Raw genomic sequence first — 25562 nt, forward strand, 5'->3', positions numbered from 1 at the left:
CAACTGACTGACCACACCTGAAGGAGCTCCACTGACTCACTACACCTGAAGGAGCACCACTGACTCACCACGCCTGAAGGAGCTCCACTGACTCTCCACACCTAAAGGAGCTCCACTGACTCACACCTGAAGCAGCTCCACTGACTCACCACACCTGAAGGAGCTCCACTGACTCACCACACATGAAGGTGCTCCAATGAATCACCACACCTGAAGGAGCTCCACTGACTTACCATACCTGAAGGAGCGCCACTGACTCACAACGCCTGAAGGAGCTCCACTGACTCACCATACCTGAAAGAGCTCCACTGACTCACCACACCTAAATGAGCTTCACTGACTCACCACACCTGAAGGAACTCCACTGACTCATCACACCAGAAGGAGCTCCACTGACTCACCACACCTGAATGAGCTCCACTGACTCACCAGACCTGAAGGAGCTCCACTGACTCACCACACCTGAAGGAGCTCCACTGACTCACCACACCTGAAGAAGCTCCACTGACTCCCCACACATGAAGGCGCTCCACTGACTCACCACACCTGAAGGAGCTTCACTGACTCACCAGACCTGAAGGAGCTCCACTGACTCCCCACACCTAAAGGAGCTCCACTGACTTACCACACCTGAAGGAGCTTGCTCCACTGACTCGCCACACCTGAAGGAGCTCCACTGACTCTCCACACCTAAAGGAGCTCCACTGATTCTCCACACCTAAAGGAGCTCCACTGACTCCCCACACATGAAGGCGCTCCACTGACTCACCACACCTGAAGGAGCTTCACTGACTCACCAGACCTGAAGGAGCTCCACTGACTCCCCACACATAAAGGAGCTCCACTGACTTGCCACACCTGAAGGAGCTTTACTGACTCACCACACCTAAAGGAGCTCCACTGACTCACCACACCTGACAGAGCTCCACTGACTCACCACACCTGAAGGAGCTCCACTTACCCAGCACACCTGAAGGAGCTCCACTGACTCACCACACCTAAAGGATCTCCAGTGACTCACCACACCTGAAGGAGTTCCACTGACTCACCACACCTGAAGCAGCTCCACTGACTCACCACACCTGAAGGAGCTCCACTGACTGACCACACATGACGGAGCTCCACTGACTCACCACACCTGAAGCAGCTCCGCTGACTCACCACACCTGAAGGAGCTCCAGTGACTCACCACACATGACAGAGCTCCACTGACTCACCACACCTGAAGGAGCTCGACTGACTCACCACACCTGAAGGAGCTCCACTGACTCACCACACCTGACAGAGCTCCAATGACTCACCACACCTGAAGGAACTCCACTGACTCACCACACCTGAAGGAGCTCCACTGACTCACCACACCTGACAGAGCTCCACTGACTCACCACACCTGACAGAGCTCCACTGACTCACCACACCTGAAGGAGCTCCACTTACCCTGCACACCTGAAGGAGCTCCACTGACTCACCACACCTAAAGGAGCTCCAGTGACTCACCACACCTGAAGGAGCTCCAATGACTTGCCACACCTCAAAGAGCTCCACTGACTCACCACACTCCCCACACATGAAGGAGCTCCACTGATTCACCACACCTAAAGGAGCTCCACTGACGCACCACACATGAAGGAGCTTCACTGACTCACTACACCTAAAGGAGCTCCACTGACTCACCACACCTGAAGGAGCTCCACTGACTTACCACACCTGAAGGAGCTTGCTCCACTGACTCACCACACCTGAAGGAGCTCAACTGACTGACCACACCTGAAGGAGCTCCACTGACTCACCACACCTGAAGGAGCACCACTGACTCACCACGCCTGAAGGAGCTCCACTGACTCCCCACACCTAAAGGAGCTCCACTGACTCACACCTGAAGCAGCTCCACTGACTCACCACACCTGAAGGAGCTCCACTGACTCACCACACATGAAGGTGCTCCAATGAATCACCACACCTGAAGGAGCTCCACTGACTCACCATACCTGAAGGAGCTCCACTGACTCACAACGCCTGAAGGAGCTCCACTGACTCACCACACCTGAAAGAGCTCCACTGACTCACCACACCTAAATGAGCTTCACTGACTCACCACACCTGAAGGAACTCCACTGACTCATCACACCAGAAGGAGCTCCACTGACTCACCACACCTGAAGCAGCTCCACTGGCTCACCACACATGAAGGAGCTTCACTGACTCACCACACCTAAAGGAGCTCCACTGACTCACCACACCTGAAGGAGCTCCACTGACTCACCACACCCGAAGGAGCTCCACTGACTCACCACACATAAAGGAGCTCCACTGACTTGCCACACCTGAAGGAGCTTCACTGACTCACCACACCTGACAGAGCTCCACTGACTCATTACACCTGACAGAGCTCCACTGACTCACCACACCTGACAGAGCTCCACTGACTCACAACACCTGAAGGAGCTCCACTTACCCAGCACACCTGAAGGAGCTCCACTGACTCACCACACCTAAAGGAGCTCCAGTGACTCACCACAACTGAAGGAGCTCCACTGACTCCCCACACATAAAGGAGCTCCACTGACTTGCCACACCTGAAGGAGCTTCACTGACTCACCACACCTAAAGGAGCTCCACTGACTCACCACACCTGACAGAGCTCCACTGACTCACCACACCTGAAGGAGCTCCACTGACTCACCACACCTGAAGCAGCTCCACTGACTCACCACACCTGAAGGAGCTCCACTGACTGACCACACCTGAAGGAGCTCCTGTGACTCACCACACCTGAAGGAACTCCACTGACTTACCACACATGACGGAGCTCCACTGACTCACCACACCTGAAGGAGCTCCACTGACTCACCACACCTGAAGGAGCTCCACTGACTCACCACACCTAAAGGAGCTCCAGTGACTCACCACACCTGAAGGAGCTCCACTGACCCACCATACCTGAAGGAGCTCCACTGACTCTCCACACCTAAAGGAGCTCCAGTGACTCACCACAACTGAAGGAGCTCCACTGACTCACCACACCTGAAGCAGCTCCACTGACTCACCACACCTGAAGGAGCTCCACTGACTGACCACACCTGAAGGAGCTCCTGTGACTCACCACACCTGAAGGAACTCCACTGACTTACCACACATGACGGAGCTCCACTGACTCACCACACCTGAAGGAGCTCCACTGACTCACCACACCTGAAGGAGCTCCACTGACTCTCCACACCTAAAGGAGCTCCAGTGACTCACCACACCTGAAGGAGCTCCACTGACCCACCATACCTGAAGGAGCTCCACTGACTCACCACACCTGACAGAGCTCCACTGACTCACCACACCTGACAGAGCTCCACTGACTTGCCACACCTCAAAGAGCTCCACTGACTCACCACACTCCCCACACCTGAAGGAGCTCCACTGACTCACCACACCTAAAGGAGCTCCAGTGACTCATCACACCTGAAGGAGCTTCACTGACTCACCACACCTAAAGGAGCTCCACTGACTCACCACACCTGAAGGAGCTCCTCTGACTTACCACACCTGAAGGAGCTTGCTCCACTGACTCACCACACCTGAAGGAGCTCAACTGACTGACCACACCTGAAGGAGCTCCACTGACTCACTACACCTGAAGGAGCACCACTGACTCACCACGCCTGAAGGAGCTCCACTGACTCTCCACACCTAAAGGAGCTCCACTGACTCACACCTGAAGCAGCTCCACTGACTCACCACACCTGAAGGAGCTCCACTGACTCACCACACATGAAGGTGCTCCAATGAATCACCACACCTGAAGGAGCTCCACTGACTTACCATACCTGAAGGAGCGCCACTGACTCACAACGCCTGAAGGAGCTCCACTGACTCACCATACCTGAAAGAGCTCCACTGACTCACCACACCTAAATGAGCTTCACTGACTCACCACACCTGAAGGAACTCCACTGACTCATCACACCAGAAGGAGCTCCACTGACTCACCACACCTGAATGAGCTCCACTGACTCACCAGACCTGAAGGAGCTCCACTGACTCACCACACCTGAAGGAGCTCCACTGACTCACCACACCTGAAGAAGCTCCACTGACTCCCCACACATGAAGGCGCTCCACTGACTCACCACACCTGAAGGAGCTTCACTGACTCACCAGACCTGAAGGAGCTCCACTGACTCCCCACACCTAAAGGAGCTCCACTGACTTACCACACCTGAAGGAGCTTGCTCCACTGACTCGCCACACCTGAAGGAGCTCCACTGACTCTCCACACCTAAAGGAGCTCCACTGATTCTCCACACCTAAAGGAGCTCCACTGACTCCCCACACATGAAGGCGCTCCACTGACTCACCACACCTGAAGGAGCTTCACTGACTCACCAGACCTGAAGGAGCTCCACTGACTCCCCACACATAAAGGAGCTCCACTGACTTGCCACACCTGAAGGAGCTTTACTGACTCACCACACCTAAAGGAGCTCCACTGACTCACCACACCTGACAGAGCTCCACTGACTCACCACACCTGAAGGAGCTCCACTTACCCAGCACACCTGAAGGAGCTCCACTGACTCACCACACCTAAAGGATCTCCAGTGACTCACCACACCTGAAGGAGTTCCACTGACTCACCACACCTGAAGCAGCTCCACTGACTCACCACACCTGAAGGAGCTCCACTGACTGACCACACATGACGGAGCTCCACTGACTCACCACACCTGAAGCAGCTCCGCTGACTCACCACACCTGAAGGAGCTCCAGTGACTCACCACACATGACAGAGCTCCACTGACTCACCACACCTGAAGGAGCTCGACTGACTCACCACACCTGAAGGAGCTCCACTGACTCACCACACCTGACAGAGCTCCAATGACTCACCACACCTGAAGGAACTCCACTGACTCACCACACCTGAAGGAGCTCCACTGACTCACCACACCTGACAGAGCTCCACTGACTCACCACACCTGACAGAGCTCCACTGACTCACCACACCTGAAGGAGCTCCACTTACCCTGCACACCTGAAGGAGCTCCACTGACTCACCACACCTAAAGGAGCTCCAGTGACTCACCACACCTGAAGGAGCTCCAATGACTTGCCACACCTCAAAGAGCTCCACTGACTCACCACACTCCCCACACATGAAGGAGCTCCACTGATTCACCACACCTAAAGGAGCTCCACTGACGCACCACACATGAAGGAGCTTCACTGACTCACTACACCTAAAGGAGCTCCACTGACTCACCACACCTGAAGGAGCTCCACTGACTTACCACACCTGAAGGAGCTTGCTCCACTGACTCACCACACCTGAAGGAGCTCAACTGACTGACCACACCTGAAGGAGCTCCACTGACTCACCACACCTGAAGGAGCACCACTGACTCACCACGCCTGAAGGAGCTCCACTGACTCCCCACACCTAAAGGAGCTCCACTGACTCACACCTGAAGCAGCTCCACTGACTCACCACACCTGAAGGAGCTCCACTGACTCACCACACATGAAGGTGCTCCAATGAATCACCACACCTGAAGGAGCTCCACTGACTCACCATACCTGAAGGAGCTCCACTGACTCACAACGCCTGAAGGAGCTCCACTGACTCACCACACCTGAAAGAGCTCCACTGACTCACCACACCTAAATGAGCTTCACTGACTCACCACACCTGAAGGAACTCCACTGACTCATCACACCAGAAGGAGCTCCACTGACTCACCACACCTGAAGCAGCTCCACTGGCTCACCACACATGAAGGAGCTTCACTGACTCACCACACCTAAAGGAGCTCCACTGACTCACCACACCTGAAGGAGCTCCACTGACTCACCACACCCGAAGGAGCTCCACTGACTCACCACACATAAAGGAGCTCCACTGACTTGCCACACCTGAAGGAGCTTCACTGACTCACCACACCTGACAGAGCTCCACTGACTCATTACACCTGACAGAGCTCCACTGACTCACCACACCTGACAGAGCTCCACTGACTCACAACACCTGAAGGAGCTCCACTTACCCAGCACACCTGAAGGAGCTCCACTGACTCACCACACCTAAAGGAGCTCCAGTGACTCACCACAACTGAAGGAGCTCCACTGACTCCCCACACATAAAGGAGCTCCACTGACTTGCCACACCTGAAGGAGCTTCACTGACTCACCACACCTAAAGGAGCTCCACTGACTCACCACACCTGACAGAGCTCCACTGACTCACCACACCTGAAGGAGCTCCACTTACCCAGCACACCTGAAGGAGCTCCACTGACTCACCACACCTAAAGGATCTCCAGTGACTCACCACACCTGAAGGAGCTCCACTGACTTGCCACACCTCAAGGAGCTCCACTGACTCACCACACTCCCCACACATGAAGGAGCTCCACTGACTCACCACACCTAAAGGAGCTCCACTGATGCACCACACCTGAAGGAGCTCCACTGACTCACCACACCTGAAGCAGCTCCACTGACTCACCACACATGAAGGAGCTTCACTGACTCACCACACCTAAAGGAGCTCCACTGACTCACCACACCTGAAGGAGCTCCACTGACTTACCAGACCTGAAGGAGCTTGCTCCACTGACTCACCACACCTGAAGGAGCTCCACTGACTCACCACACCTGAAGCAGCTCCACTGACTCACCACACCGGAAGCAGCTCCACTGATTCATCACACCTAAAGGAGCTCCACTGACTCACCATACCTAAAGGAGGTCAACTGACTCACCACCCCTAAAGGAGCTCCACTGACTCACTACACCTGAAGCAGCTCCACTGACTCACCACACCTACAGGAGCTCCACTGACTCACCACACCTAAAGGAGCTCCACTGACTCACAACACCTGAAGCAGCTCCACTGACTCATCACACCTGAAGCAGCTCCACTGACTCACCACACCTAAAGGAGCTACACTGACTCACCACATCTGAAGGAGCTCTACTGACTCACCAGACCTGAAGGAGTTCCACTGACTCACCACACCTGAAGGAGCTCCAGTGACTCTCAAAACCTAAAGGAGCTCCAGTGACTCACCACGCCTGAAGGAGCTCCACTGACTGACCACACCTGAAGGAGCTCCCGTGACTCACCACACCTGAATGAACTCCAATGATTCACCACATCTGACGGAGCTCCACTGACTCACCACACCTGAAGGAGCTCCACTGACTCACCACACCTGAAGGAGCTCCACTGACTCACCACACCTACATGAGCTTCACTGACTCACCACACCTGAAGGAGCTCCACTGACTCAACCACCGCTGAAGGAGCTCCACTGCCACACCATACCTGAAGGAGCTCCACTGACTCACCTCACCTAAAGGAGCTCCAGTGACTCACCACACCTGAAGGTGCTCCACTGACTCACATCTGAAGGAGCTCCACTGACTCACCACATCTGAAGGAGCTCCACTGACTCACCACACCTGAAGCAGCTACATTGACTCACATCTGAAGGAGCTCCACTGACCCACCACATCTGAAGGAGCTCTAGTGACTCAATACACCTGAAGGAGCTCCACTGACTCACCACACCTGAAGTAGCTCCACTGACTCACCAGACCTGAAGCAGCTCCACTGAATCACCACACCTGAAGGAGCTCCATTGACTCCCCATACCTGAAGAAGCTCCACTGACTCACCAGAAATGAAGGAGCTCCACTGACTCATCGCACCTGAAGGAGCTCCACAGACTCACCACACCTGAAGGAGCTCCACTGACTCACCACACCCGAAGGAGCTCCACTGACTCACCACACCTGAAGAAGCTCCACTGACTCGCCACACCTGACAGAGCTCCACTGACTCACCACACCTGAAGGAGCTCCACTTACCCAGCACACCTGAAGGAGCTCCACTGACTCACCACACCTAAAGGAGCTCAAGTGACTCACCACACCTGAAGGAGCTCCAATGACTTGCCACACCTCAAAGAGCTCCACTGACTCACCACACTCCCCACACATGAAGGAGCTCCACTGATTCACCACACCTAAAGGAGCTCCACTGACGCACCACACATGAAGGAGCTTCACTGACTCACCACACCTAAAGGAGCTCCACTGACTCACCACACCTGAAGGAGCTCCACTGACTTACCACACCTGAAGGAGCTTGCTCCACTGACTCACCACACCTGAAGGAGCTCAACTGACTGACCACACCTGAAGGAGCTCCACTGACTCACCACACCTGAAGGAGCACCACTGACTCACCACGCCTGACGGAGCTCCACTGACTCCCCACACCTAAAGGAGCTCCACTGACTCACACCTGAAGCAGCTCCACTGACTCACCACACCTGAAGGAGCTCCACTGACTCACCACACATGAAGGTGCTCCAATGAATCACCACACCTGAAGGAGCTCCACTGACTCACCATACCTGAAGGAGCTCCACTGACTCACAACGCCTGAAGGAGCTCCACTGACTCACCACACCTGAAAAAGAGCTCCACTGACTCACAACACCTAAATGAGCTTCACTGACTCACCACACCTGAAGGAACTCCACTGACTCATCACACCAGAAGGAGCTCCACTGACTCACCACACCTGAAGCAGCTCCACTGGCTCACCACACATGAAGGAGCTTCACTGACTCACCACACCTAAAGGAGCTCCACTGACTCACCAAACCTGAAGGAGCTCCACTGACTTACCACACCTGAAGGAGCTTGCTCCACTGACTCGCCACACCTGAAGGAGCTCCACTGACTCTCCACACCTAAAGGAGCTCCACTGATTCTCCACACCTAAAGGAGCTCCACTGACTCCCCACACATGAAGGCGCTCCACTGACTCACCACACCTGAAGGAGCTTCACTGACTCACCAGACCTGAAGGAGCTCCACTGACTCAGCACACCTGAAGGAGCTCCACTGACTCACCATACCTGAAGGAGCTCCACTGACTCACAACGCCTGAAGGAGCTCCACTGACTCGCCACACCTGAAGGAGCTCCACTGACTCACCACACCTAAATGAGCTTCACTGACTCACCACACCTGAAGGAACTCCACTGACTCATCACACCAGAAGGAGCTCCACTGACTTGCCACACTTGAAGGAGCTTCCCTGACTCACCACACCTACAGGAGCTCCACTGACTCACCACACCTGAAGGAGCTCCACTGACTCCCCACACATAAAGGAGCTCCACTGACTTACCACACATGAAGGAGCTCCACTGACTCACCACACCCGAAGGAGCTCCACTGACTCACCACACATAAAGGAGCTCCACTGACTTGCCACACCTGAAGGAGCTTCACTGACTCACCACACCTGACAGAGCTCCACTGACTCACCACACCTGACAGAGCTCCACTGACTCACCACACCTGACAGAGCTCCACTGACTCACAACACCTGAAGGAGCTCCACTTACCCAGCACACCTGAAGGAGCTCCACTGACTCACCACACCTAAAGGAGCTCCAGTGACTCACCACAACTGAAGGAGCTCCACTGACTCCCCACATATAAAGGAGCTCCACTGACTTGCCACACCTGAAGGAGCTTCACTGACTCACCACACCTAAAGGAGCTCCACTGACTCACCACACCTGACAGAGCTCCACTGACTCACCACACCTGAAGGAGCTCCACTTACCCAGCACACCTGAAGGAGCTCCACTGACTCACCACACCTGAAGGAGCTCCACTGACTTGCCACACCTCAAGGAGCTCCACTGACTCACCACACTCCCCACACGTGAAGGAGCTCCACTGACTCACCACACCTAAAGGAGCTCCACTGATGCACCACACCTGAAGGAGCTCCACTGACTCACCACACCTGAAGCAGCTCCACTGACTCACCACACATGAAGGAGCTTCACTGACTCACCACACCTAAAGGAGCTCCACTGACTCACCACACCTGAAGGAGCTCCACTGACTTACCACACCTGAAGGAGCTTGCTCCACTGACTCACCACACCTGAAGGAGCTCCACTGACTCACCACACCTGAAGCAGCTCCACTGACTCACCACACTGGAAGCAGCTCCACTGATTCATCACACCTAAAGGAGCTCCACTGACTCACCATACCTAAAGGAGGTCAACTGACTCACCACCCCTAAAGGAGCTCCACTGACTCACTACACCTGAAGCAGCTCCACTGACTCACCACACCTAAAGGAGCTCCACTGACTCACCACTCCTACAGGAGCTCCACTGACTCACCACACCTAAAGGAGCTCCACTGACTCACAACACCTGAAGCAGCTCCACTGACTCATCACACCTGAAGCAGCTCCACTGACTCACCACACCTAAAGGAGCTACACTGACTCACCATATCTGAAGGAGCTCTACTGACTCACCAGACCTGAAGGAGTTCCACTGACTCACCACACCTGAAGGAGCTCCAGTGACTCTCCAAACCTAAAGGAGCTCCAGTGACTCACCACGCCTGAAGGAGCTCCACTGACTGACCACACCTGAAGGAGCTCCCGTGACTCACCACACCTGAATGAACTCCAATGATTCACCACATCTGACGGAGCTCCACTGACTCACCACACCTGAAGGAGCTCCACTGACTCACCACACCTGAAGGAGCTCCACTGACTCACCACACCTACATGAGCTTCACTGACTCACCACACCTGAAGGAGCTCCACTGACTCACCACACCTGAAGGAGCTCCACTGACCCACCATACCTGAAGGAGCTCCACTGACTCACCTCACCTAAAGGAGCTTCAGTGACTCACCACACCTGAAGGTGCGCCACTGACTCACATCTGAAGGAGCTCCACTGACTCACCACATCTGAAGGAGCTCCACTGACTCACCACACCTGAAGCAGCTACATTGACTCACATCTGAAGGAGCTCCACTGACCCACCACATCTGAAGGAGCTCTAGCGACTCAATACACCTGAAGGAGCTCCACTGACTCACCACACCTGAAGTAGCTCCACTGACTCACCAGACCTGAAGCAGCTCCACTGAATCACCACACCTGAAGGAGCTCCATTGACTCCCCACACCTGAAGAAGCTCCACTGACTCACCAGAAATGAAGGAGCTCCACTGACTCATCACACCTGAAGGAGCTCCACAGACTCACCACACCTGAAGGAGCTCCACTGACTCACCACACCCGAAGGAGCTCCACTGACTCACCACACCTGAAGAAGCTCCACTGACTCGCCACACCTGAATGAGCTCCACTGACTCACCAGACCTGAAGGAGCTCCACTGACTCACCACACCTGAAGGAGCTCCACTGACTCACCACACCTGAAGAAGCTCCACTGACTCGCCACACCTGAAGGAGCTCCACTGACTCACCAGACCTGAAGGAGTTCCACTGACTCACCACACCTGAAGGAGCTCCAGTGACTCTCCACACCTAAAGGAGCTCCAGTGACTCACCACAACTGAAGGAGCTCCACTGACTCACCACACCTGAAGCAGCTCCACTGACTCACCACACCTGAAGGAGCTCCACTGACTGACCACACCTGAAGGAGCTCCTGTGACTCACCACACCTGAAGGAACTCCACTGACTTACCACACATGACGGAGCTCCACTGACTCACCACACCTTAAGCAGCTCCGCTGACTCACCACACCTGAAGGAGCTCCAGTGACTCACCACACATGACAGAGCTCCACTGACTCACCACACCTGAAGGAGCTCCACTGACTCACCACACCTGAAGGAGCTCCACTGACTCACTACACCTGACAGAGCTCCAATGACTCACCACACCTGAAGGAACTCCACTGACTCACCACACCTGAAGGAGCTCCACTGACTCACCACACCTGACAGAGCTCCACTGACTCACCACACCTGACAGAGCTCCACTGACTTGCCACACCTCAAAGAGCTCCACTGACTCACCACACTCCCCACACCTGAAGGAGCTCCACTGACTCACCACACCTAAAGGAGCTCCAGTGACTCACCACACCTGAAGGAGCTTCACTGACTCACCACACCTAAAGGAGCTCCACTGACTCACCACACCTGAAGGAGCTCCACTGACTTACCACACCTGAAGGAGCTTGCTCCACTGACTCACCACACCTGAAGGAGCTCAACTGACTGACCACACCTGAAGGAGCTCCACTGACTCACTACACCTGAAGGAGCACCACTGACTCACCACGCCTGAAGGAGCTCCACTGACTCTCCACACCTAAAGGAGCTCCACTGACTCACACCTGAAGCAGCTCCACTGACTCACCACACCTGAAGGAGCTCCACTGACTCACCACACATGAAGGTGCTCTAATGAATCACCACACCTGAAGGAGCTCCACTGACTCACCATACCTGAAGGAGCTCCACTGACTCACAACGCCTGAAGGAGCTCCACTGACTCACCATACCTGAAAGAACTCCACTGACTCACCACACCTAAATGAGCTTCACTGACTCACCACACCTGAAGGAACTCCACTGACTCATCACACCAGAAGGAGCTCCACTGACTCACCACACCTGAAGCAGCTCCACTGACTCACCACACACGAAGGAGCTTCACTGACTCACCACACCTAAAGGAGCTCCACTGACTCACCACACCTGAAGGAGCTCCACTGACTTACCACACCTGAAGGAGCTTGCTCCACTGACTCGCCACACCTGAAGGAGCTCCACTGACTCTCCACACCTAAAGGAGCTCCACTGATTCTCCACACCTAAAGGAGCTCCACTGACTCCCCACACATGAAGGCGCTCCACTGACTCACCACACCTGAAGGAGCTTCACTGACTCACCAGACCTGAAGGAGCTCCACTGACTCCCCACACATAAAGGAGCTCCACTGACTTGCCACACCTGAAGGAGCTTTACTGACTCACCACACCTAAAGGAGCTCCACTGACTCACCACACCTGACAGAGCTCCACTGACTCACCACACCTGAAGGAGCTCCACTTACCCAGCACACCTGAAGGAGCTCCACTGACTCACCACACCTAAAGGATCTCCAGTGACTCACCACACCTGAAGGAGTTCCACTGACTCACCACACCTGAAGCAGCTCCACTGACTCACCACACCTGAAGGAGCTCCACTGACTGACCACACCTGAAGGAGCTCCTGTGACTCACCACACCTGAAGGAACTCCACTGACTTACCACACATGACGGAGCTCCACTGACTCACCATACCTGAAGCAGCTCCGCTGACTCACCACACCTGAAGGAGCTCCAGTGACTCACCACACATGACAGAGCTCCACTGACTCACCACACCTGAAGGAGCTCCACTGACTCACCACACCTGAAGGAGCTCCACTGACTCACCACACCTGACAGAGCTCCAATGACTCACCACACCTGAAGGAACTCCACTGACTCACCACACCTGAAGGAGCTCCACTGACTCACCACACCTGACAGAGCTCCACTGACTCACCACACCTGACAGAGCTCCACTGACTTGCCACACCTCAAAGAGCTCCCCTGACTCACCACACTCCCCACACCTGAAGGAGCTCCACTGACTCACCACACCTAAAGGAGCTCCAGTGACTCACCACACCTGAAGGAGCTTCACTGACTCACCACACCTAAAGGGGCTCCACTGACTCACCACACCTGAAGGAGCTCCACTGACTTACCACACCTGAAGGAGCTTGCTCCACTGACTCACCACACCTGAAGGAGCTCAACTGACTGACCACACCTGAAGGAGCTCCACTGACTCACCACACCTGAAGGAGCACCACTGACTCACCACGCCTGAAGGAGCTCCACTGACTCTCCACACCTGAAGGAGCTCCACTGACTCACACCTGAAGCAGCTCCACTGACTCACCACACCTGAAGGAGCTCCACTGACTCACCACACATGAAGGTGCTCCAATGAATCACCACACCTGAAGGAGCTCCACTGACTCACCATACCTGAAGGAGCTCCACTGACTCACAACGCCTGAAGGAGCTCCACTGACTCACCATACCTGAAAGAGCTCCAATGACTCACCACACCTAAATGAGCTTCACTGACTCACCACACCTGAAGGAGCTCCACTGACTCACCACACCTGAAGCAGCTCCACTGACTCACCACACATGAAGGAGCTTCACTGACTCACCACACCTAAAGGAGCTCCACTGACTCACCACACCTGAAGGAGCTCCACTGACTTGCCACACCTCAAAGAGCTCCACTGACTCACCACACTCCCCACACATGAAGGAGCTCCACTGACTCACCACACCTAAAGGAGCTCCACTGACGCACCACACATGAAGGAGCTTCACTGACTCACCACACCTAAAGGAGCTCCACTGACTCACCACACCTGAAGGAGCTCCACTGACTCACCACACCTGAAGGAGCACCACTGACTCACCACGCCTGAAGGAGCTCCACTGACTCTCCACACCTGAAGGAGCTCCACTGACTCACACCTGAAGCAGCTCCACTAACTCACCACACCTGAAGGAGCTCCACTGACTCACCACACATGAAGGTGCTCCAATGAATCACCACACCTGAAGGAGCTCCACTGACTCACCATACCTGAAGGAGCTCCACTGACTCACAACGCCTGAAGGAGCTCCACTGACTCACCATACCTGAAAGAGCTCCAATGACTCACCACACCTAAATGAGCTTCACTGACTCACCACACCTGAAGGAGCTCCACTGACTCACCACACCTGAAGCAGCTCCACTGACTCACCACACATGAAGGAGCTTCACTGACTCACCACACCTAAAGGAGCTCCACTGACTCACCACACCTGAAGGAGCTCCACTGACTTGCCACACCTCAAAGAGCTCCACTGACTCACCACACTCCCCACACATGAAGGAGCTCCACTGACTCACCACACCTAAAGGAGCTCCACTGACGCACCACACATGAAGGAGCTTCACTGACTCACCACACCTAAAGGAGCTCCACTGACTCACCACACCTGAAGGAGCTCCACTGACTTACCACACCTGAAGGAGCTTGCTCCACTGACTCACCACACCTGAAGGAGCTCAACTGACTGACCACACCTGAAGGAGCTCCACTGACTCACCACACCTGAAGGAGCACCACTGACTCACCACGCCTGAAGGAGCTCCACTGACTCTCCACACCTAAAGGAGCTCCACTGACTCACACCTGAAGCAGCTCCACTGACTCACCACACCTGAAGGAGCTCCACTGACTCACCACACATGAAGGTGCTCCAATGAATCACCACACCTGAAGGAGCTCCACTGACTCACCATACCTGAAGGAGCTCCACTGACTCACAACGCCTGAAGGAGCTCCACTGACTCACCACACCTGAAAGAGCTCCACTGACTCACCACACCTAAATGAGCTTCACTGACTCACCACACCTGAAGGAACTCCACTGACTCATCACACCAGAAGGAGCTCCACTGACTCACCACACCTGAAGCAGCTCCACTGACTCACCACACATGAAGGAGCTTCACTGACTCACCACACCTAAAGGAGCTCCACTGACTCACCACACCTGAAGGAGCTCCACTGACTTACCACACCTGAAGGAGCTTGCTCCACTGACTCGCCACACCGGAAGGAGCTCCATTGACTCTCCACACCTAAAGGAGCTCCACTGATTCTCCACACCTAAAGGAGCTCCACTGACTCCCCACACATGAAACGCTCCACTGACTCACCACGCCTGAAGGAGCTCCACTGACTCTCCACACCTGAAGGAGCTCCACTGACTCACACCTGAAGCAGCTCCACTGACTCACCACACCTGAAGGAGCTCCACTGACTCACCACACATGAAGGTGCTCCAATGAATCACCACACCTGAAGGAGCTCCACTGACTCACCATACCTGAAGGAGCTCCACTGACTCACAACGCCTGAAGGAGCTCCACTGACTCACCATACCTGAAAGAGCTCCAATGACTCACCACACCTAAATGAGCTTCACTGACTCACCACACCTGAAGGAACTCCACTGACTCATCACACCAGAAGGAGCTCCACTGACTCACCACACCTGAAGCAGCTCCACTGACTCACCACACATGAAGGAGCTTCACTGACTCACCACACCTAAAGGAGCTCCACTGACTCACCACACCTGAAGGAGCTCCACTGACTTACCACACCTGAAGGAGCTTGCTCCACTGACTCGCCACACCTGAAGGAGCTCCACTGACTCTCCACACCTAAAGGAGCTCCACTGATTCTCCACACCTAAAGGAGCTCCACTGACTCCCCACACATGAAGGCGCTCCACTGACTCACCACACCTGAAGGAGCTTCACTGACTCACCAGACCTGAAGGAGCTCCACTGACTCCCCACACATAAAGGAGCTCCACTGACTTGCCACACCTAAAGGAGCTTTACTGACTCACCACACCTAAAGGAGCTCCACTGACTCACCACACCTGACAGAGCTCCACTGACTCACCACACCTGAAGGAGCTCCACTTACCCAGCACACCTGAAGGAGCTCCACTGACTCACCACACCTAAAGGATCTCCAGTGACTCACCACACCTGAAGGAGTTCCACTGACTTGCCACACCTCAAGGAGCTCCACTGACTCACCACACTCCCCACACATGAAGGAGCTCCACTCACTCACCACACCTAAAGGAGCTCCACTGATGCACCACACCTGAAGGAGCTCCACTGACTCACCACACCTGAAGCAGCTCCACTGACTCACCACACATGAAGGATCTTCACTGACTCACCACACCTAAAGGAGCTCCACTGACTTACCACACCTGAAGGAGCTCCACTGACTTACCACACCTGAAGGAGCTTGCTCCACTGACTCACCACACCTGAAGGAGCTCCACTGACTCACCACACCTGAAGCAGCTCCACTGACTCACCACACCGGAAGCAGCTCCACTGATTCATCACACCTAAAGGAGCTCCACTGACTCACCATACCTAAAGGAGGTCAACTGACTCACCACCCCTAAAGGAGCTCCACTGACTCACTACACCTGAAGCAGCTCCACTGACTCACCACACCTAAAGGAGCTCCACTGACTCACCACACCTACAGGAGCTCCACTGACTCACCACACCTAACGGAGCTCCACTAACTCACAACACCTGAAGCAGCTCCACTGACTCATCACACCTGAAGCAGCTCCACTGACTCACCACACCTAAAGGAGTTACACTGACTCACCACATCTGAAGGAGCTCTACTGACTCACCAGACCTGAAGGAGTTCCACTGACTCACCACACCTGAAGGAGCTCCAGTGACTCTCCAAACCTAAAGGAGCTCCAGTGACTCACCACGCCTGAAGGAGCTCCACTGACTGACCACACCTGAAGGAGCTCCCGTGACTCACCACACCTGAATGAACTCCAATGATTCACCACATCTGACGGAGCTCCACTGACTCACCACACCTGAAGGAGCTCCACTGACTCACCACACCTGATGGAGCTCCACTGACTCACCACACCTACATGAGCTTCACTGACTCACCACACCTGAAGGAGCTCCACTGACTCACCACACCTGAAGGAGCTCCACTGACCCACCATACCTGAAGGAGCTCCACTGACTCACCTCACCTAAAGGAGCTCCAGTGACTCACCACACCTGAAGGTGCTCCACTGACTCACATCTGAAGGAGCTCCACTGACTCACCACATCTGAAGGAGCTCCACTGACTCACCACACCTGAAGCAGCTACATTGACTCACATCTGAAGGAGCTCCACTGACTCACCACATCTGAAGGAGCTCCAGTGACTCAATACACCTGAAGGAGCTCCACTGACTCACCACACCTGAAGTAGCTCCACTGGCTCACCAGACCTGAAGCAGCTCCACTGAATCACCACACCTGAAGGAGCTCCATTGACTCCCCACACCTGAAGAAGCTCCACTGACTCACCAGACATGAAGGAGCTCCACTGACTCATCACACCTGAAGGAGCTCCACAGACTCACCACACCTGAAGGAGCTCCACTGACTCACCACACCCGAAGGAGCTCCACTGACTCACCACACCTGAAGAAGCTCCACTGACTCGCCACACCTGAATGAGCTCCACTGACTCACCAGACCTGAAGGAGCTCCACTGACTCACCACACCTGAAGGAGCTCCACTGACTCACCACACCTGAAGAAGCTCCACTGACTCGCCACACCTGAAGGAGCTCCACTGACTCACCAGACCTGAAGGAGCTCCAGTGACTCACCACACATGACAGAGCTCCACTGACTCACCACACATGAAGGAGCTCCACTGACTCACCACACCTAAAGGAGCTCCACTGACGCACCACACATGAAGGAGCTTCACTGACTCACCACACCTAAAGGAGCTCCACTGACTCACCACACCTGAAGGAGCTCCACTGACTTACCACACCTGAAGGAGCTTGCTCCACTGACTCACCACACCTGAAGGAGCTCAACTGACTGACCACACCTGAAGGAGCTCCACTGACTCACCACACCTGAAGGAGCACCACTGACTCACCACGCCTGAAGGAGCTCCACTGACTCACCAGACCTGAAGGAGCTCCAGTGACTCACCACACATGACAGAGCTCCACTGACTCACCACACATGAAGGAGCTCCACTGACTCACCACACCTAAAGGAGCTCCACTGACGCACCACACATGAAGGAGCTTCACTGACTCACCACACCTAAAGGAGCTCCACTGACTCACCACACCTGAAGGAGCTCCACTGACTTACCACACCTGAAGGAGCTTGCTCCACTGACTCACCACACCTGAAGGAGCTCAACTGACTGACCACACCTGAAGGAGCTCCACTGACTCACCATACCTGAAGGAGCTCCACTGACTCACAACGCCTGAAGGAGCTCCACTGACTCACCACACCTGAAAGAGCTCCACTGACTCACCACACCTAAATGAGCTTCACTGACTCACCACACCTGAAGGAACTCCACTGACTCATCACACCAGAAGGAGCTCCACTGACTCACCACACCTGAAGCAGCTCCACTGACTCACCACACACGAAGGAGCTTCACTGACTCACCACACCTAAAGGAGCTCCACTGACTCACCACACCTGAAGGAGCTCCACGGACTTACCACACCTGAAGGAGCTTGCTCCACTGACTCGCCACCCCTGAAGGAGCTCCACTGACTCACAACGCCTGAAGGAGCTCCACTGACTCACCACACCTGAAAGAGCTCCACTGACTCACCACACCTAAATGAGCTTCACTGACTCACCACACCTGAAGGAACTCCACTGACTCATCACACCTAAAGGAGCTCCACTGACTCACCACACCTGAAGGAGCTCCACTGACTTACCACACCTGAAGGAGCTTGCTCCACTGACTCGCCACACCGGAAGGAGCTCCACTGACTCTCCACACCTAAAGGAGCTCCACTGATTCTCCACACCTAAAGGAGCTCCACTGACTCCCCACACATGAAGGCGCTCCACTGACTCACCACACCTGAAGGAGCTTCACTGACTCACCAGACCTGAAGGAGCTCCACTGACTCAGCACACCTGAAGGAGCTCCACTGACTCACTATACCTGAAGGAGCTCCACTGACTCACAACGCCTGAAGGAGCTCCACTGACTCGCCACACCTGAAGGAGCTCCACTGACTCACCACACCTAAATGAGCTTCACTGACTCACCACACCTGAAGGAACTCCACTGACTCATCACACCAGAAGGAGCTCCACTGACTTGCCACACTTGAAGGAGCTTCCCTGACTCACCACACCTACAGGAGCTCCACTGACTCACCACACCTGAAGGAGCTCCACTGACTCCCCACACATAAAGGAGCTCCACTGACTTACCACACATGAAGGAGCTCCACTGACTCACCACACCCGAAGGAGCTCCACTGACTCACCACACATAAAGGAGCTCCACTGACTTGCCACACCTGAAGGAGCTTCACTGACTCACCACACCTGACAGAGCTCCACTGACTCACCACACCTGACAGAGCTCCACTGACTCACCACACCTGACAGAGCTCCACTGACTCACAACACCTGAAGGAGCTCCACTTACCCAGCACACCTGAAGGAGCTCCACTGACTCACCACACCTAAAGGAGCTCCACTGACTCACCACACCTGAAGGAGCTCCACTGACTCCCCACACATAAAGGAGCTCCACTGACTTACCACACATGAAGGAGCTCCACTGACTCACCACACCCGAAGGAGCTCCACTGACTCACCACACATAAAGGAGCTCCACTGACTTGCCACACCTGAAGGAGCTTCACTGACTCACCACACCTGACAGAGCTCCACTGACTCACCACACCTGACAGAGATCCACTGACTCACCACACCTGACAGAGCTCCACTGACTCACCACACCTGAAGGAGCTCCACTTACCCAGCACACCTGAAGGAGCTCCACTGACTCACCACACCTAAAGGAGCTCCAGTGACTCACCACAACTGAAGGAGCTCCACTGACTCCCCACACATAAAGGAGCTCCACTGACTTGCCACACCTGAAGGAGCTTCACTGACTCACCACACCTAAAGGAGCTCCACTGACTCACCACACCTGACAGAGCTCCACTGACTCACCACACCTAAAGGAGCTCCACTTACCCAGCACACCTGAAGGAGCTCCACTGACTCACCACACCTAAAGGATCTCCAGTGACTCACCACACCTGAAGGAGCTCCACTGACTTGCCACACCTCAAGGAGCTCCACTGACTCACCACACTCCCCACACATGAAGGAGCTCCACTGACTCACCCCACCTAAAGGAGCTCCACTGATGCACCACACCTGAAGGAGCTCCACTGACTCACCACACCTGAAGCAGCTCCACTGACTCACCACACATGAAGGAGCTTCACTGACTCACCACACCTAAAGGAGCTCCACTGACTTACCACACCTGAAGGAGCTTGCTCCACTGACTCACCACACCTGAAGGAGCTCAACTGACTGACCACACCTGAAGGAGCTCCACTGACTCACCACACCTGAAGGAGCACCACTGACTCACCACACCTGAAGGAGCACCACTGACTCACCACACCTGAAGTAGCTCCACTGACTCAACACACCTAAAGGAGCTCCACTGACTCTCCACACCTAAAGGAGCTCCACTGACTCCCCACGCATGAAGGCGCTCCACTGACTCACCACACCTGAAGGAGCTTCACTGACTCACCACACATGAAGGAGCTCCACTGACTCACCACACCTAAAGGAGCTCCACTGACTCCCCACACATAAAGGAGCTCCACTAACTCACCACACCTGACAGAGCTCCACTGACTCACCACACCTGAAGGAGCTTCACTGATTCACCAGACCTGAAGGAGCTCCACTGACTCAGCACACCTGAAGGAGCTCCACTGACTCACCATACCTGAAGGAGCTCCACTGACTCACAACACCTGAAGGAGCTCCACTGACTCACCACACCTAAATGAGCTTCACTGACTCACCACACCTGAAGGAACTCCACTGACTCATCACACCAGAAGGAGCTCCACTGACTTGCCACACCTGAAGGAGCTTCACTGACTCACCACACCTACAGGAGCTCCACTGACTCACCACACCTGAAGGAGCTCCACTGACTCCCCACACATAAAGGAGCTCCACTGACTCACCACACATGAAGGAGCTCCACTGACTCACCACACCTAAAGGAGCTCCACAAACTCCCCACACATAAAGGAGCTCCACTGACTCACCACACCTAAAGGAGCTCCACTGACTCACCACACCTGAAGGAGCTCCACTGACTCCCCACACATAAAGGAGCTCCACTGACTCACCACACATGAAGGAGCTCCACTGACTCACCACAACTAAAGGAGCTCCACTTACTCCCCACACATAAAGGAGCTCCACTGACTCACAACACCTGAAGGAGCTCCACTGACTCACCACACCTGAAGGAGCTCCACTATCTCACCACACCTGACAGAGCTCCACTGACTCACCACACCTGAAGAAACTCCACTGACTCACCACTCCTACATGAGCTTCACTGACTCACCACATCTACAGGAGCTCCACTGACTCACCACACCTAAAGGAGCTCCACTGACTCACCACACCTAAGGGAGCTCCACCGACTAACCACACCTAAAGGAGCCTCACTGACTCCCCATACACAAACTACCATGATTCAAACTCCTCACCCACACTTTCAAGGCGCTACATAACACTGGCCCAGCAAACCTCAACAATCAAGTTTGCTTTCACAAACGTTCCAGAGACCTCAATCCATCCGCACTCCTACTTGCAGACATCCCACGCATACGAAAGACCAGATCCAGCAGTCAAGCCTTCTTATACATTACTCCTAAAGCATGGAACGACCCGTCACTGCACATAAGAGCCTCCTCCTCACGTCTTGAATTCACAAGAGGCTGAAGACCTGGCTTTTGGAGTAGTCCCACGAGACCCCAGGCTCGACTAGACTCACCCCTGCCCAGCTCCATTCTAGCTTCCTGGAAGATAGTGCACTCTATAAATCAGCGAAACACAACATACTACGCATACGTTTGATACCACAACAAATAGGTCATATAATATATATATATTAGTGGTTTGATTTAGATATATATTAAGTTTAAGTAGGTGTGCAACAGAATTTAGATGCTAATTTGTGAATTTTACATCACAATCATGAGGTCTGACGTCATTACAGCAAAGTGAAAGTAAAACAAGTCGATGGGCTCACTATACTTTCACTGCATCAATGCTTTGGGGGGGAGAGAGAAGGTGCATATGGAAATGAAATGAAATACCATTATTTGTAAAGCGCACAGCTATCTCCGAAGTGGTGTCCTGGGGGCTGTTGGGAAGATTAAGCGAGCTACTGCCCAGAGTCACATGGTGCTGGGCTAACCTACCGCCGGCACCAGGGATCGAACCATGAAATTTGGGATAGTGGAAGCTCCCGATGGGCATGACCATGCCCCTAACCTAAACAAGCATTGGCATAGCCAGTAGGTCTCGCTTTTGGGACCTTATAAGTATTTAGTTATCCAGCACAATATCGTTGGTGCAACAACATTAACTGTTGCATGGCTAAACACTTATAAGGTCCCAAAGGCGAGAACTATTGGCTACGCCAATGCTTGTAGTCAGTGTGTTGTGCTGCTGACAGGTGATGGTGGTGAGACCTATTAGGAAGGTTTTGCAGCCATGCTGTACAGCGGGCTGGATGCTTTGCAGTCTGCCTTTTGTTAAAAGTGCATGCTGGATGCATCATGGTCTTATAGTAGCCAGGCTGCACACCAGCCGCCCTCCTATGCAGCAAAGCTGCATACCATTGCCAAAGTTGTCAATGCCATGCTGTACAGCAGCAACAAAAGTCAATGACAGAGCCGATAGTCTCAAAGGCGAGTCCTATTGGCTTTGCTAATAATGCTCATATATAGTTAATTTCCTCAAACATTTTGGAGGAGATTTATGAATAGTAAAGGATGAAATAGCCATGATTAGAATGCAGCGAATTCAGAAATACATTACATGCTTCACAACAGAGCAGTTAAATATCCTGAGCATTTAACGACGGGGCAGTGTTCAGGTGGGTACAGGAAAGCAAGATTGTTCTGAGCGAAAGAGAATCCAATCAAGCAGACACTTTAAAACAAATGATCTCGAAGGCAAACTGCAATCCTCAGGTTCTAGTTCAAGGTATACTAAAAGGTGAAATAGCAGTTACTATTGTGCCATCCCATGTAAGGTTACGAATGAGCTCTTTCTACTCTTAAAGTGGCAATAGATGCCGCGACTCAGTTGAATAGGAGTTCGCCCAGCCATGCGATTTTAACAGGCAATCATGATTGCTTAAGTAACCTGCAGAAGCCGTGAGTTAGAGCTACCAATCAGGAAGCGGTGCATGGCAGTGAGCAGATAATAGAACTCGACACCATGTTGCAACATGAAAGGACAACGCTGCAGCCAGAGAAAAAAAAACAAGTAATCACAAATCTATAACCAAAAGAACAAGCCCGCGAGTGGTGCACGCGAGCAGCCCACCTCTCTTTCCTTCATCAAGGCTGAAACAATCCCATAAAAGACAATAAACATCTCCCCGTATAAAAACATATACAATGACATTACAAACCTACGTATAAAAGCACAAACAACACTTTGGGGTCTCTATGTATCTCATAGAGGTCACATCCTAAATCACAAGTGATTGGCACATAATACACCACACACAAAGTACACTCTAGGTCGTTTACCAATCAGCAACCCGAAGGTTACATGTTTCTTCATAATTCTATACAAGGTACTTCAACTGATATAAGGATATTAATAATATATACCATTACATTCAACAACCTAATTTACCATACAATGGTGTACAGTTCACAACTAAATTCAAATGTAAACAATGAGAGAGTAAAACATGAGGGCAACCTGATTGGGAAGAATTCACTTTTTTAGAAAGACAATTACACTCCACTAAATTGTCTGTAATAAAGAGAGTAAGGGGGAAGTCCAAGGCACTGGGGTAGAATTATAGCACTATAGATCATATATAGATATTGTAGTAAATAGGCAGTTCTCACCTTAGCATGTAGTGTAGCGTATTCACAATATTTATATTATGTGATTGGTGGCAGTCATCATATCACAGGGTGTTATTCATCCCGTCCATAGCTGGTATAAGTGGCCCAAATCACATCCCTGCTCAGGACCTATACAAGAAAGAGACCTGTGGTTCAGTCATGTGAAACACCCCATGTTGGGAGTGTGATGGAGAAAAGGAACTGGCAAATGTACCACCATTCGAATAATCATACCCCACCTTCTTACTACTCATAAATACCGAACATATTTGGAAACACATAAAAGTAGGATAAAGAGTCCACGAGAGAACAGCCCGTTTACCACGATCTCCTGCATGGCTAAGAATTTTACTAAATGATCTGAATATTAAATTAAAGTATTAAGCGGCAACATCATCTCAACCCAGCAGTGTATTCTACTTATCGAAAATAAATCGTCATGATGGTACGCGGTTAAGTTCCACCTTAACACCAGTATGCAAAATCACCCTACTGCCCTTACACATAGTAAAGCAGATAGTACCAATTCCTTCAAGCGTCAGATCACTATTAAAGATAATAAATTCTGGACTATTCCATTAAGGCAATCGTAACCATCTGTTCAAAAACCCAAGGCTCTCACCAGCTGCCAGTATTCTAAGGTCCTCCCCTTTATACAGTATCATTTGACATCAATCTTAAACATCCTCACCCAAGTACTGTGGGTAAACAAATATGTCCTGCGGTCTGTGTCTGTAAAGACGCGCCATATTTTCCTTGTTATATGTACCGTCAGAACGTGGGGTCAAACAATGTAAAATGTCAAATGATAGATAAAGCAACCAGGGGCGCCATATTGAAGTGACGATAGTGATCTAAAGTTAGAAGGAATCCTGTATGTTGTAATGCCCGTCAATGCCTATCCCGACCAGCTAGGATTATCTAGACACATCCAAAGTAATATTCTGATGTTTCTACGTTATAGGTATTACCAGAAAGTACATAGCCCGCTTCCATGAACCTGAGCAACACGATTGATCACGTGACTG

General features: G+C 53.0%; 1 protein-coding gene across 1 annotated transcript in view; it reads right to left on the minus strand.

Annotated features, from left to right (window-relative positions):
• The window catches only part of LOC144806034 (uncharacterized), a 106575-nt gene extending 81947 nt beyond the window's left edge, over nt 1–24628 (minus strand). Inside the window, 1 exon segment of the mRNA XM_078672482.1 lies at nt 24535–24628. The gene's annotated coding sequence lies outside the window, so the exon portion shown is untranslated.
• Between the last annotated feature and the right edge of the window lie 934 nt (nt 24629–25562).

The sequence above is a fragment of the Lissotriton helveticus genome, assembly GCF_964261635.1.
Source record: "Lissotriton helveticus chromosome 1_1 unlocalized genomic scaffold, aLisHel1.1 SUPER_1_unloc_40, whole genome shotgun sequence".
Classification (NCBI taxonomy): domain Eukaryota; kingdom Metazoa; phylum Chordata; class Amphibia; order Caudata; family Salamandridae; genus Lissotriton; species Lissotriton helveticus.